Source organism: Papio anubis, chromosome 2, assembly GCF_008728515.1.
Source record: "Papio anubis isolate 15944 chromosome 2, Panubis1.0, whole genome shotgun sequence".
Lineage (NCBI taxonomy): Eukaryota > Metazoa > Chordata > Mammalia > Primates > Cercopithecidae > Papio > Papio anubis.
In genome coordinates, this window is record NC_044977.1 from 173,285,216 (window position 1) to 173,301,706 (window position 16,491).

General features: G+C 39.1%; 1 protein-coding gene and 1 pseudogene across 10 annotated transcripts in view; both read right to left on the reverse strand.

Annotated features, from left to right (window-relative positions):
- The window catches only part of NEK10 (NIMA related kinase 10), a 265,539-nt gene that overhangs the window by 110,031 nt on the left and 139,017 nt on the right, over nt 1–16,491 (reverse strand). The gene's annotated exons all lie outside the window — the stretch shown is intronic.
- On the reverse strand, nt 857–3,552 carry LOC103882417 (annotated as a pseudogene).

A 16,491-nucleotide genomic window follows, 5' to 3' on the forward strand; every position in this document is an offset into this window, starting at 1 on the left:
TATTGCTTTGGTACAGTATTAAAATCTGTGTTTTAAGATTTTTAAGCAAAATAAGGCATTTTTATTTTAACAGATAGCTAACACATATTTCAAAGTCACTTTTAAGCATTATAGACGTCTTAACCTGAATCATCACCATATTTGCTCAAAAAATGCTGGGCAAATAGATCCTAAATCTGTAAACTTATGTGACTGAAGAACAAAAGAAATGCATTTCTCTTTCATCTCTGAAGCAGAAGTTCCCTCACTGAATATGCAAAATCCTATTGCCATGGCCTTTGACAACTTCCTCACAACCAATATCACTCTGTCTCCCTATTCCCATTTGCTGAGCAGATACAAAGAAACCTGTCAACAGAAAACACAGATTTGAGGACATTTGAGGACCAAGGAATGTCCTTTACCCAAAATATCTTCCCTGAGGCCAATGCATGAGTTCTCACATTTAGTGACTTATTCTTCTATGTTATATACTAGTTATTTGTGGAAAGTACATAAGGAGAAAATGAGGAAGAGGGGTGAAAACATGGGGAACCTAGGGCTTCAGCATGTTCGACAGTGTCTGTTGGTTGGTGATAGACTAAAAGATAATAGCTTGATAAGATACAGAGGCCAAGGCCACACAGGGAACAACTTTATAGTAATTTCCCTCAAACTAGAGTGTGAGATGGAGGCAGGAGAATAGTCTGGAGGCAGGGAACATAAGGCCAATTCATGCTGACTTCCTAGAACTAAATTAAATGGAAACACTTTAGCTATGACAGGAAATATCCTCTCCATTTACATTGGGCGTACCCCAAGTAAATGACTTTGTAACTTTACTTTATTCTCTTCATTTACATACGGCATACACCAAGTAACCAATGGAAACCTCTAGAGGGTATTTAAACCCCAGAAAATCCTGTAACAGGGCTCTTGAGCCCCTATGCTCCACCCACTCCCACCTGTGGGGCATATTTTCATTTTCAATAAATCTCTGTTTTTGTTGCTTCATTCTTTCCTTGCTTTGTGTGTTTTGTCCAATTATTTGTTCAAGATGCCAAGAACCTGGACTCCCTCTGGTAACAAGATGAAGACAGAATAGGGGGAATAAAGAAAGAAGGGTTTTCAGAGAGGAAGGCAGGACGAATTTTAAGTCACATTTTATTAAAACTGATCTTTGCTGTCTGTACCTCTGACATGACAACAAGCCGTTTTCCTTGGTATTTTGCTTTGTTGACATTCTGGTTTGCCATAATTGGTCATCATTTCTACTAACCTGACCAAAAATTAAGGTTTGAAAAAATGAGCAATTGTCTAATATATGACTCCTAGGTTTTGTAAACAAAAACTAAAATTCTAAGCCCCTCGACAAACTCCATGGACCCCTCCTCTAGGCCAAGGGAATTCCAAAGAAACCTGAAAAACTAGTTCAAGCCATGATAGGAAAGGATGCTCAAACATGCCTCATTATAGTCTCCTCTGGTTGGAATTCAGGCACAGCTGACCAGCATTAACATTACAACAGCGATCTCAGGACCGATCTCTGTAGGAATAAGATACTAAATTCCAACCTGACTCTAGTGTAGCACCACATGACAGGCCTTGAAAAAAAATCAAAGTATTTTACCCCAAAATATATTCCTTTGACATATTTTTAAAGGCCCTGCAAAGCTGTCTCTTGTGGGGGAAATTCATTTTGTAGAGAATCCCCTTCCCTTTCCAGGTCTTTTTCTGATCCTGAAGAGATTAGCTGAGAGTCTAAAACCTTTTAAAGGTCGGAATCAAAACCATTTGCCATCTATTGCCTCTAAGGGCAGCCACCTATGCAACTTCATCTACATGATAAGAACCTTGGTCTCCACAATCCCATATCTTAGCCCAGACATTTGTTTCCACTGATTCCAGGTCTTTAGGTAATATCAGTTTTAACTAATCATCAATCAGAAAATCTATGACGCCCACCCCCACCACCTGCTTCAAGTTGTCCTACCTTTCTGGACCAAATCAATGTATACCTTACATATGTTGATTGATTTCTTAGGTCTCCGTAAAACCTATAAAACCAAGCTGTAACCCAACCACCCCAGGCACATGTTATCAGGACCTCCTGAGGCAGTGTGACTGGTCACGGTCCTCACATATGGCTCAGAACAGATCTCTTCAAGTATTTTACGGAGCTTGGCTTTTTTCATCAATAATTCCTAGGTAAAAGTTAAAAAGTGAGAGTCCATATTTACTACCATTTTACCCACACTAAGTTGCTAATTTCCCTCCTCCTATAAGCAAGAAGCTGAATGGCCTACCTCAACTTGCCTTTACTTATTCAAGTCATTCAAATGCAGTGCAGGCAGCTTTTACTTTCATTTTTTTTTTTCCTATTTTTGTTTAATTTATTTAAGACCACCTCTTCACAATTTCCAGAGAGAAAATACAAAACGAGAAACAGACTTGGTTTCAAGTATATAACCAGGTGCTGGAGTTTAAAGCATTACTGATAACATTGTTACAGAAGAATGGCAGCTTACTCCAGGGCACTTCAATATTCCTGAGGAATAAACATGATTTCTCTTGTCCTCCCACTGGGATGTTCTCAGGTGAAATCACTGTTCCTGTTCTTTGACATATTTTCCGTATAGAAGATATGGAGCCTGGAAATCGTGCTGACAGTTGGAGTAAGCCATTCCTAATCCCATGCCAGAACTGAAGGCTAATCGCCACATTCTTCTTTTAAAGGTGAGAAAACAATTCCTAATTCAAAACCAGTACCTATCTTCACGACCACACCTGCCAGGCACGGCCCCATTTCCAGCCGAGCTCCAACTCCGACATGTACCCCACCAGCACCTCCAATTTTCCTCTCGGCCGGCCCCCCGGCCCGCTCCAACCCCTGCAAGTCTCGCGAGCTACTTTCTTTAAAAGCATTACCATTGAAAACTTCCATAGTTTTTGGCTCTTAACACCATCAAAATTAGTCTTAATCTCTGAACACATAAAGATAATCATTTCTTCTCTCTTTCAGCACAGTAACTATAGATTTTCAAAACAGAGGGCAATAAAGCACTTTATTTAGTTCCAGATTTATTGTGTTCCATTTAGGAATGAACTACTATCTGGGTAACCCATGGGATGCCAACTCTATACGGAGAAAATAAATCAATTTAGCAATGGACCTGGTGTGGCTGAATGGAATGACACTTCAAAATTGTAGGATTGTGGAAAATAAGATATTTGCTTTGTGCCTTAGCTTCCTTTCTTATACAATAGGAAAATGACCTGTTCAGTGTGTTATAAGAATTGCCAAATGCAATACATTTTTAAAATATAAGGCATAGAATATCTTTATATTTACTCAAATAAGTTTTAACTCTTCTCCTTTTCTTGAATGTTGGCAGTTTAAATGAGAGAAAGGCAAAAGGTAAACAGAAAGCTGAAATAAGGATTGTAATTTGTTTTGTATATCACATTTAAAGAGTGTATGAATTTGTTCTTCCACTACTATAAAGAAATAGCTAAGCCTAGGTAATTTAGAAAGAAAAGAGGTTTAATTGGCTCACGGTTCTTCAGGCTGTACAGGAAGCAGGAAGGCATTTGCTTCTTGGGAGGCCTCAGGAAGCTTCCAATCATAGCAGAAGGCAAAGGAGGAGCCAGCACGTTTTATGTGGCCAGAGCAGGAGCAGGAGAGCGAGGGGAGAGATGCTGCACACTTTAAACAACCAGATCACATGAAAACTCACCATCATGAGAACAGCACCAAGGGAGAAATTCTCCCCCATAATATAATCACCTCCCACCAGGCCCCACCTCTAACATACGGGATTAAAATTCCACATGAAATTTAACTGGGGACACAGATCCAAACCATATCAGAGAGTAGACCTTCATTGTACCAACACTGAAGTTTCACTGATTATTAAATTGACATGCAAATTACTGTAAAATTTCTCTCTACTTTCTCAAATTTATAAAAAGTATAAACTAACCAGCTTTATGAATGGGGTCATTGAGAAATAAAAGAAACAGAAAGAAAAGAACTCCTGCCCAAGAGAAGGGTCCTCAATAGTCAAAGACAAATAATTCTAGACAGTATCATCACAAATTCAATACAGTAAATATAGTTGGATAAATATATATTGAGTACTGCAGTCTAAACACAAAACACATTCTCTTCAAGGAATTCATAAAACTTACATAAACTTTTCTATATATCAGGTGTGGCAAACTATTACTTTGGTGATCTATTGAGAAAACACTTTTACTAGTACATATGCCCTTGTGTAGTCCCTCCATACGTTATTTCTGGGTTTGGCCACGTGACTGGCTTTAGTCAATGGGACATTAGCAATTGTGATTCATGCCCGTACATGCAGGCTATATTTTCAGAACTCTAACTTTTGGACCATTCCCTCTCAGATTCCAACCACGATCCTGAAAAACCCAAAGCCCGGTCTAGCCATTTAAACATTTAAAGAGAACACATGGAAGTAAACCAAGAACCCAGCCAACATCCTGGGATAAGCTCCCAGTCAACAGTCAGTACCAACATCCTCCTTAAAAGAGATTCCTCCCATTCCAGTTGAGTTGCCCTAGTTAATGCCACATGGAGCAGAGATAAGCTGTTATTAACAAGCCCTGTTCAAACTGCAGAATTTGAGCAAATAAATTATTATTATTGTATTAAACCAATAAGTTGGGGATAAATGTTATGCAATGATTATCTGAATCATCAGAGTATGAACAATTTCTCAATTTATTCTAAACTACAATTGTACAAGCTGTATTCTGACATAGTAAAGCCAAATAAAATATAAGCTTTGAACAAAGAGGGAAAAAAAAACTTTGAAATAAAAAACATTTTATAAATTACTTATTAGTGATAAAGATAAAAAATTTTATTGACAGGCTACTTAGAAAATAAGGACGATGAAAATGATGACTAACCCCTGATTTTTTTTATCTTGCCCAAATTTCTATCTAAGGCGTCTGGTGAGTCATGCCCTCAGATAGGTTTTATTTAACTCTACATATCATGATTTACTTTCCAACCCAACTCTGGCATAACATTACAAAATAAAGAAGAAAATCCTGTATTAGTGTGTTCTCACATTGCCATAAAGACATCCCTGAGACTGGGTAATTTATAAAGAAAAGAGGTTTAACTGGCTCACAGGCTATAGAAGAGGCATGGCTGTGGAGGCCTTGGGGAACTTTGACTCATGGCAGAAGGTAAAGTGGGAGCAGGCATCTTCGCATGGCCAGAGCAGGAGGAAGAGACAGAGTGGGGAGGTGTCACACACTTTTAAACAACGAGATCTTGTGAGAACTCTATGACAAAAACAGCATCACCAAAGTGGGACATCCACCCCCGTGACCCCATCACTTCCTAGCAGGCCCCACCTCCAACACTGGGGATTACAATTCAACATGAGATTTGGGCGGGGACACAAATCCAAATCATGTCACTTCCCAACTCATTCTGTGACGTCAGTATTAACCTGCTAAAAAACCCAGGCAAATAAAATCACAAGAAAGAAAACAGACCAATATCTCTTACAAATATAGACACAAAAATCTTCAATAAAATACTAGTAAAGTGAACCCAGCAACATATGAAAAGAATTACACTAGTACCCCCTTAACCAGGGAAAATATGTTCTAAGACCCCCAGTAGATGCCTGAAACTGAAGATAGTACCAAACCCTATATGAACTGTTTTTCCTAGATACACATATCTATGATAAAGTTTAATTAATAAATTAGATACAGTAAGAGATTAACAATAACTAATAACAAAATAGAAGAATGATAACAATATGCCAGCATAACTACTTTGATGTTTTGGAGCCATTATTAAGTAAAATAAGGGTTACTTAACAGAAGAACTGAGATACCATGACAGTTGACCTGATCACTGAGATAGCTAAGTGACTACTGTGTAGATAGAGCATGCAGTGTGGATACACTGGAAAAAGAGCAGATTCACATCCCAGATGAGAAGAAGCAGGACAGTGCAAGATTTCACCACACTGTACAGAATGGTGCGCAATTTAAAACTTACAAAGTGTTTATTTCTGAAATCTTCCATTTACTATTTTCAAACTGCAGTTGACTGAAACTGTGGAAAGTGAAATCATGGATAAGAAGGGAGTACTGTGGGCCAGGCGCAGTGGCTCACATCTGTAATCCCAGCACTTTGGGAGGCTGAGGCAGGTGGATCACGAGGTCAGGAGTTTGAGACCAGCCTGACCAACACAGATAGTGGAACCCTGCCACTACTAAAAATACAAAAATTAGCTGGGCTTGGTGGTGCATGCCTGTAATCCCAGCTGCTCAGAAGGCTGAGGCAGGAGAATCCTTTGAACCTGGGAAGTGGAGGTTGCAGTGAGCCAAGATCACGCCACTGCACTCCAGCCTGGGTGACATTTCGAGTCTCCATCTCAAAAAAAAAAAAAAAGAGGGGACTACTGTTATCCATGACCAAGTGGGATTTGTCTCAGAAAAGCAAGGTCAGCTCAAAATACAAAAATCAATCAAAGTAAAACACCACATTAACAGAATGAAGTCTTAAAAAAAATGATCATCTTAGTAAATGCAGACAAGAGCATTTGACAAAATCCAACTGTCTTTCATGATAAAAGCACTCAGACACGGGCATCCTTGCCCATGCCTATGTCTTGAATGGTATTGCCAAGGTTTTCCTCTAGGGTTTTATGGTTTTAGGTCTAACATTTAAGTCTTTAATCCATCTTGAATTAATTTTTGTATAAAGTGTAAGGAAGGGATCCAGTTTCAGCTTTCTACATATGGCTAGTCAGTTTTCCCAGCACCATTTATTAAATAGGGAATCCTTTCCCCATTTCTTGTTTTTGTCAGGTATGTCAAAGATCAGATGGCTGTAGATGTGTGGTATTATTTCGGAGGGCTCTGTTCTGTTCCATTGGTCTATATCTCTGTTTTGGTACCAGTACCATGCTGTTTTGGTTACTGTAGCCCTGTAGTATAGTTTGAAGTCAGGTAGCATGATGCCTCCAGCTTTGTTCTTTTTGCTTAGGATTGTCTTGGCAATGCAGGCTCTTTTTTGGTTCCATATGAAATTTAAAGTAGTTTTCTCCAATTCTGTGAAGAAAGTTATTGGTAGCTTGATGGGGATGGCATTGAATCTATAAATCACTTTGGGCAGTATGGCCATTTTCACAATACTGATTCTTCCTATCCATGAGCATGGAATGTTCTTCCATTTGTTTGTGTCCTCATTTGTTTCGTTGAGCAGTGGTTTGTAGTTCTCCTTGAAGAAGTCCTTCACATCCCTTGTAAGTTGGATTCCTAGGTATTTTATTCTCTTTGAAGCAATTGTGAATGGGAGTTCATTCATGATTTGGTGCTCTGTTTGTCTGTTCTTGGTGTATAGGAATGCTTGTGATTTTTGCAGATTGAATTTGTATCCTGAGACTTTGCTGAAGTTGCTTATCAGCTTAAGGAGATTTTGGGCTGAGATGATAGGGTTTTCTAAATATACAAGCATATCATCTGCAAACAGGGACAAATTGATTTCCTCTTTTCCTAACTGAATACCTTTTGTTTCTTCCTCCTGCCTGATTGCCCTGGCCAGAACTTCCAACACTATGTTGAATATGAGTGGTGAGAGAGAGCATCCCTGTCTTGTGCCAGTTTTCAAAGGGAATGCTTCCAGTTTTTACCCATTCAGTATAATATTGCAATGGCAACAAAAGCCAATATTGACAAGTGGGATCTAATTAAACTAAAGAGCTTCTGCACAGCAAAAGAAACTACCATCAGAGTGAACAGGCAACCTACAGAATGGTAGAACATTTTTGCAAGCTACCCATCTGACAAAGGGCTAATATCCAGAATCTACTAAAGAACTGAAACAAATTTACAAGAAAAAAATCAAATAACCCTATCAAAAAGTGGGTGAAGGATATGAACAGACACTTCTCAAAAGAACACATTTATACAGCCAACAGACACATGAAAAAATGCTCATCATCACTCGCCATCAGAGAAACGCAAATCAAAACCGCAATGAGAGACCATCTCACACCAGTGAGAACGGCAATCATTAAAAAGTCAGGAAACAACAGGTGCTGGAGAGGATGTGGAGAAATAGGAACACTTTTACACTACTGGTGGGACTGTAAACTAGTTCAACCATTGTGGAAGACAGTGTGGCGATTCCTCAAGGATCTAGAACTAGAAATACCATTTGACCCAGCCATCCCATTACTGAGTATATGCCCAAAGGATTATAAATCATGCTGCTATAAAGACACATGCATATGTATGTTTATTGCAGCAGTATTCACAATAGCAAAGATTTGGAACCAACCCAAATGCCCATCAATCATAGACTGGATTAAGAAAATGTGGCACATATACACCATAGAATACTATGCAGCCATGAAAAAGGATGAGTTCATGTCCTTTGTAGGGACATGGATGAGGCTGGAAACCATCATTCTCAGCAAACTGTCACAAGGACAGAAAACCACACACCACATGTTCTCACTCATAGGTGGGAATTGAACAATGAGAACACTTGGACACAGGGCGGGGAACATCACGCACCAGGGCCTGTGGTGGGGTGGAAGGAGTGGGGAGGGATAGCATTAGGAGATATACCTAATGTAAATGATGAGTTAATGGGTGCAGCACACCAACATGGCACATGTATACATATGTAACAAACCTGCATGTTGTGCACATGTACCCTAGAACTTGAAGTAAAATAATAAAAGAAATATGGAAAAGAGGAAAGAAGGGAAGATAACCATTAAAAAAAAAGAAAGAAAGAAAGAAAAAGCACTCAGCTAGGAACAGAAGGGCATCCTCAGCCCGATGAAAGACATCTGCACAATTCTCAGGTAACATTATGCTTCACAATAAAGACCAACAGCTTCCACTCATATGGGTAAATAACATGAATCCTGAAAAATACACACATACACACAACCACCTACGTTCTCCCTCAACACAAGATGGGTAAGAGATTGTCCACACTCCCCTTTTCTTAGTGCATATACCCTAGAAAACTTATAATTGTTCATTCTTTCTCTGACTTTTTAAAATGTACTATGTAAATCTTTCCAAAACTTAAATAAGCCTCTTGTCAGTGTTATAACCCAGGAATCTTTTCCTTAAAGGCGTAGGCGCCATCTCTTTGAAATGAAGCCAATGAGAAAGACAATGGGAGGGTGGGAGCCTAACTCAACAGGCACCTGGGTCCAAACTACAAACCTACCTCCTGTCGTAAAGATATGATAAATTTGTTTTTCTTTTGGATTAAGGCGATTAGTAAACACAGATGGCTACCCCAATTATCAAATGAATTTAGGATGAACTATGTGTGACAAATGGTGCGTCAAGTCCTCTTACTTGAAGACTAGTTATCATTTATCTTGAGAACATATATGACAAGGGTTGCATCTGCTTAGCTGTATGAGATTTCTTTTTGTCTTTTCAATCTCTTTAGTGGATTGCCTATGTTGAAAACGAGATCTGGTTTACTGTTTATTCAAAAATCAAAACTGTTTTCTTTTCTACTTTTGGGTTGAGCTTGTCTGGGTTGGCAAGAGATTTTGTTTTTTAATTTATATTCCCCTAACACTTCCTCAGATCAGGAATAAGACAAGGAAGTCTGCTCTTACCACTTCATTCAACATTGTACTGGAATTTCTAGTCAAGTCACTTAGTCAGGAAAGGGAAATAAAAGGCATCCAGATGGGAAAGAAAGAAGTAAGACAATTTCTATTTGCAGATGACATGATCTTTTGTGTAGAAAATTGCAATAAATTCACAAAAAAATTACAGCTAATATATGAGTTCAGTAAGTTTACAGTACACAAAATCAATATGTAGAAATAAATTATATTTCTATACTCTAGCAATGAATGATCCAAGATGAAATTAAGAGAACAATTCATTGACAATAGCATCCAAAAAAACCCCCAAAACTTAGGAATACATTTGACAAAAAAGTACATGACTTGTACACTAAAAACTGCATAACATCATTGAAAAAAAAATTTTTTAAAAGACCTAAATAAATGGAAAGACGCTTTGTGTTCAAAAATTAGAAGACTTTCCATTGTTTAAAAGGCTGCATTAGTTTCCTCTTCTTGCTGTGCAAATCACCACAAATTCAGTGGTTTAAAACACATATCATATAGTCCTGGATTGTTCTAAAATGGTTCTTGCTGGACTAAAATCAAGGTTTTGGTAGGGCTGCATTTCTTTCTGAAGGTTCTAGGAGAGAATCTATTTCCTTGCCTTTTCCAGATTCTAGAGACTGCCGGCATTCCTTGGCTTATGGCTCACCTTCATCTTCAAAGTCAGCAATGGCCAGTCAAGTCTTTCTCACGGCACATCACTCTGGCACTTACTCTTCTGCCTCCCTTTTTCATATTTAAAGACACTTGTCATTACACTGGATCCAGCAGCCTCAAATCCATCTGCTACCTTAATTCCCCTTTACCATGTAACATAACATATCCATAGGGTCTAGGGATTATATTAGAATGTAGACATCTTGGGCGGGGGGGTTATTTTTGTGCCTATCACAATAGGCAAATTGATCTACAGATTCAACACAATTGGCTTTTTTTTTTTTTTTTTTTTTTGCAGAAATTGACAAGATGATCCTAAAATTTATCTAGAAACACATGGGACACAGAAGAGCCAAAGCAATTTTGAAAACTAAGAACAAAGTTGAAGGACTCATACTTCATTTCAAAACTGACTACAAAGCTACAGTAATTAACACTGTGTGAGACTGGCGTAAGGATATGCATACAGATTGATCAAATAAAACTGAGAATCCCTTGAGAAATAAACCTTATATATATGGCCAACTGATTTTTGACAATAATGACAAGAAAATTCAATAGGAAAAGAAGTTATTTCAACAAATGGTACTGAGACAACTGGAAATACACATGCAAAAGAATGAAGTTGGAACCTTACCTCATACCATATGCAAAAATTAATGCTAAATGAGTCATAGATGTAAATATAAGAATTAGAACTATAAAACTTATGGAAGAAAATATAGGTGTAAGTCTTTGTGATTTTGGATTACACAATGGTTTCTTAGAATGGCTCTTAAGCACAAGCAGCAAAATCAATAAGTTGGATTTCATCAAAATTAAAAACGTTTGTGCCTCAAAATACATTATCAAGACAATGAGAAGAGAATGCATAGAATAGAAGAACACATTTACAAATCATATATCTGATACATATCTGCTTTCCAAAATAAGTAAAAACTTTCATAACTCAATAATAAAATACAAGTAACCCAGTTTAAAAATGGGCAAAAAAAGTTGTTAAACTTCATGAGTTATAGAGAAACGCAATTCAAAACCACAGTGAGATACCATGTCATACCCATTAGTGTGGCCATAATCCAAAAGACAGATTAAATAATAACTATTGGCAAACATGTAGAAGATTGGAACCTTCACATACTCCTGGTAGAAATGGAAAATGGTACAGTCAATTTGGAAAACAATTTGGCAGTTTCTCAAAAAGTTAAACATAGAATTACCATATTGAGGAGTATGGCTCCAGGCCAACATCCTATGTGTTATCTTTCAGGCAGGACCATAGACAGTTACAAGGCTTTGCCCAGCAGACCTCATTGGGGGAAATTGCCATCTCCACACCAGACTTGGTACACAGCTAGCATGTTACAGCTTCTGGAGGGATTTGCAGTCAAGAACTCACTCCCTGCTCCCTCCACCCCAACCAGCCCTGCTCATAGGCATCTCTGCTTCCCCAGCCCAGGCACTTCCATTCAGAGGCTTCCGCTCAGGCACTTTTCAGGAGTCCCAGCTGAGACCTCCTTAGGGAGGGCTTGGCTGAGGCAGTGCTTTCAGCTACCAGTGATACTTCTTCTTCATATTGAATGGTTACACACATCATAAAAGTATAAAACCATAGAAAGGATGTATACCAACTTCCAGACAGTGGTTACCTCTGAGTAGGAAGGGGAAGTAGGATGAAGAGGAGCCTTTAATTGACTCCATAACATTATTTCTCTAAAAAAGTTTTCTTGGCCGGGCGCGGTTGCTCATGCCTGTAATCCCAGCAATTTGGGAGGCTGAGGAGGGTGGATCACCTGAGGTCAAGAATTCGAGACTAGCCTGACCAATATGGTGAAACCCTGTCACTACTAAAAATATAAAAATTATCCAGGCATGGTGGTCGGCACCTGTAGTCCCAGCAAGTCCAGAGGCTGAGACGGGAGAATTACTTGAAACTGGGAGGCAGAGGTGGCAGTGAGCCAAGATAGTGCCACTGCACTCCAGCCTGGGCGAGAGTAAGACTCCATCTCAAAACAACAAAACAAAATAAAAACCTTTTTTTAAGAAAATATTAAAAATATATATATAATAAAGCCATCATGTAGTGAAACCTAGTATGCATAAATGGACATTTGTTATATTTCACAATACAAAAGAATGAAAAATATTGAAATAATTCTTAGCCCTAGGTGGTGAAATTATATGTCATTGTGATTTTAGTTTTTTCTTGATATGTATATACATTTTTCAAACCCTTCCAACCAACATGAATTTCTTTTATAATGATAACAAATAATACATGTGTTTCACAAAGAGGTATTACTACCCATAACTTTACTTAAGCAGAGAGCTATAAACATGTATTTTGGCTTAAAAATCTATTATATGGCTTAAAAATTGAACCAGTACTAAAATCTCATTTTTGTGTAAAAAAATCTCTACAAATATTTTAATAGTTCAGTGCTGAGAAATGCTTTTATTTTTCAAATGCAAACCAAAATTTAAAAGCTGAAATTTACACATGTCCAAATTTGTAAGAGCTAGTCAGGAACTGAAATGCAAATAATTACAGCTTTAATAATTATTCCTATTAAGTTTTTCTTTTGGCAACATGACCTTAAATAGCACAGGATTATCTGAATGTGGTCAATCAAGCTATTACTATAAATTACTCAATGTAGAGGTATAATTAATAATTAATAGAACTTTTTAGAGCGAGGACATCTAATTCAACAATTTCCAATGATTTTCTAGAACCCTTTCTTCATATTAAATAATGTGCAGAAGCTCAACTTGTAGAAGAAGCCATAACAAAAGTGCTGTGTTTGAAGCTGGGAGCTGCATTCTGAGCTCTTGCTTGCTCCCTTTCTCACATCTTTATCCTCTTCCTCCATCAATGGCTCTTTCCTGTCTGGAAACAAGCATCGTCAAGTCTCCTGATTTCTAACCACACCTCCTGTTCTTATATTTCATCATAGCACAATTTTCCTCTATTGGCTGTTGCCACAGTTCTACCTACCACTGCTTGTCATGATCCCCATGCACCCCAGCCCTTACCACTCTCCTGAAACCTCTCTGGATAACCATTGTCCATCTGCAAATCCAAGGGATATTCTTCCATCCTTTACATGGACTCATGAAATCACCATGTAAAAACAATTCTCAATACCTGGCTGCTCTGTAGTACTGTTGAGCTTAGAAAAGCATTGTGTTCCTCCTTGGGAACTTTCTCACATCATGTCTGACACTACTTTCTCCTAGTGTTTTTCTTTTGAACTTCCTGTCTGCCCACTCCTCGTAAGTCACCCCAACCTTCCTGCCTCTGTGTTTGGCTCTTAAGCATTGTGGCTCCTCAAGGTTTTATTCATCACTTGTCTATTTCACAGCAAGTGTCACACAGATGCTGATGACCCTATGTCTCCTTACCAGTCAGAAACACTCCCGTCAAGCTCCAGAAACATATTTGGGTTGCTTATTGGACATAACAGTCTTACTGTCTCAAAAGCAATTCCAACTCAACATACTCAAAACTAAATTAATCACTGCCCTTTCTCTGCAATTTCTACCCATGTCTTCTCTAATCATCAAGATGTTGTGTGGGTTGGATTGTATGCCCTGAAAATATATGTCGAAGTCCTAACTCCCAGTATCTGTGAATGTGACCTTGTTTGGAAAGAAGATCTTTGCAGAAGTAATCAAGTTAAGATGAGGTCATACTGAATAAGGGTGGGCCCTAATCCAATATGACTACTGTACTTCTGAGAAAACAAACGCACAGGTATAGACACACAGAGAATGCCAGGTGATGACAGAGGCAGAGACAAGAGTGATGTCTCTTGTCAAGTATCTCCATCCCAGATCTGTCCTGTCCCAACTGCCTCCCCAGGTTTCGGTAGCCTGTTCAATGGACAGTCCCATTTCTTAACACTGTCAGCTGTCTGGCTTCTCGGGGTGAGGGCTGGCTTCCAGCATGAATTCCCTCATGGCAGTGTGGTGAGAACTGTAGCAGCTTCTGTACCCAGGCCCTTGCCAACTGCTGTAAAAGTGGTGCTGGCTGCATACCCCCGCCCCCACAACACTTCCAGTGGGGCTGAGTAACACAATCCAAAAGAATCCAGAGGTTAAATAAGGCCTATGGGCAAACTTTCATCAATGAGAGACAGGAAATGAATTATTCTTCCTTCCCTCCCACAATCGACTCTTCTAATGCACACAAGTCCCATAAGATCTGTCCAGAGACATCTCCCATGACCAAGTAATTGCTGCTTCTTAATAAAGCTGTGACAAGCTCAGTAACAGTACATTGTATTTGCTCTCCTTCCTTCCTTCTTTGTTTCTTGTTTTTTTCCTTACTCTCACTACCCTGGGATTACCACCTCTCCTCTCCAATAAAGAGCTCACATGTAAGCTCCATTTTCTATAGAACCCGGGCTAAGATAGCAAGTTGCTTAAACATCATTTTTTCTCTTCTAAAAATAGAGATAATGATGGCTCTTCTCATAGGACCACCAAAAGTATCATATGAGACAATATCTGAAAAGCACAGTAACTTGAAATAGTTAGTGCTCACAAAATGTCACTTGTTACTATTAATTATAACTACCTGAAGACCCAGAGCTATTTTTGCATTCTTCTCCCACTGTGTTAGTCAGGGGTCTCTAGAAGGACAGAACTAATGGAATCGATATGTATATTAAGGGGAGTTTATCAAGTGTTAACTTACACGATTGCAAGGTCCCACAATAGGCTGTCTGCAGGCTGAGGAGCAAGGAGAGTCAGTCGGAGTTCCAAAACCAAAGAATTTGGAGTCCAGTGTTCGAGAGCACGAAGCATCCAGCATGAGAGAAAGATGAAGACTGGGAGGCTAGGCCAGTCTCTCTTCCCACATTTTTCTGCCTGCTTATGTTCTAGCCATGCTGGCAGCTGATTAGATTGTGCCCACTCACATTAATGGTGGGTCTGCCTTTCCCAGCCCACTGACTCAAATGTTAATCTCCTTTGGCAACACCCTCACAGACACACCCAGGATCAGTACTTTGTATCCTTCAATCCAATCAAGTTGACACTCAGCATTAACCATCAAAGTGCACCAAAAGTGGGTGCACTTTGTTACAGGAAGAAGAAACTGGAGAATATGCACATAATGTCCCCTTTTTTCTTTAATCCTTATTGTGCTACATTAAAAACCATTACCACTGTACCTTGTGCTATAAAAGCATTAAAGTTCATTTACACAGGAAAACACTTACTAAAGGCTGTTAGGAGGCTTACAAAGTCCCTGGGAGGTAGTACCCTGCAGTTAGGCTTGAAGGCCAGATGGGGAGGGACAAAGCTTTAGACAACATTGTATTGGGTCAGGCACAACTTGTACCACTGACAGTGGAAAGTAGACCCAGGACCCCAATCCTGCCATCTTCCACCACCACCCTTACCCCAACCCCAAACTGGACTCGATTCAACACACTTTCTCCCATTTCTCACTTGTAAATCCAAGTCTTGCTGACGTAATCTGATTGATGGAGTCTAAGTCACATGGTTGTGCTTCAGCTGCAAGGGAGGTGAAGATTACATATTTTTCTGTTGACTTGTGTAAGGAAAAGATATTCAGAAGGTGGGAAGTCCCCCCCAAATATAGGAAATGAGTTCATAAGATTAACTGAGCAGCCAGAAAATATGACAAATGTACACTGTATATCTACTTGAAGAAATGTGCCAAACCAAATAAAATATGGTTACAATTATTTATTTATTTATTTATTTTTGAGATGGAGTCTTGCTCTGTTGCCCAGGCTGGAATGCAGTGGCACGATCTCGGCTCACTGCAAGCTCTGCCTCCCGGGTTCACGCCATTCTCCTGCCTCAGCCTACTGAGTAGCTGGGACTACTGGTGCCCGCCACTACGCCCGGATAATTTTTTTTTTTTTTTGTATTTTCAGTAGAGACGGGGTTTCACCATGTTAGCCAGGATGGTCTCAATCTCCTGACCTCGTGATCAGCCCGCCTTGGCCTCCCAAAGTGCTAGGATTACAGGCATGAGCCACTGTGCCTGGCCACAATTTAAAAAAAAAAAAAAGAAAGAAAGAAAGAAAGAAAAGAAAGACTGAAAGAGGAAGGTGGGAATAATCTACTTATTGAGGGAATTCTTGCAAAGTATATTCCATGTCTAGGTAGTGCATAGTGCACTAGCTAT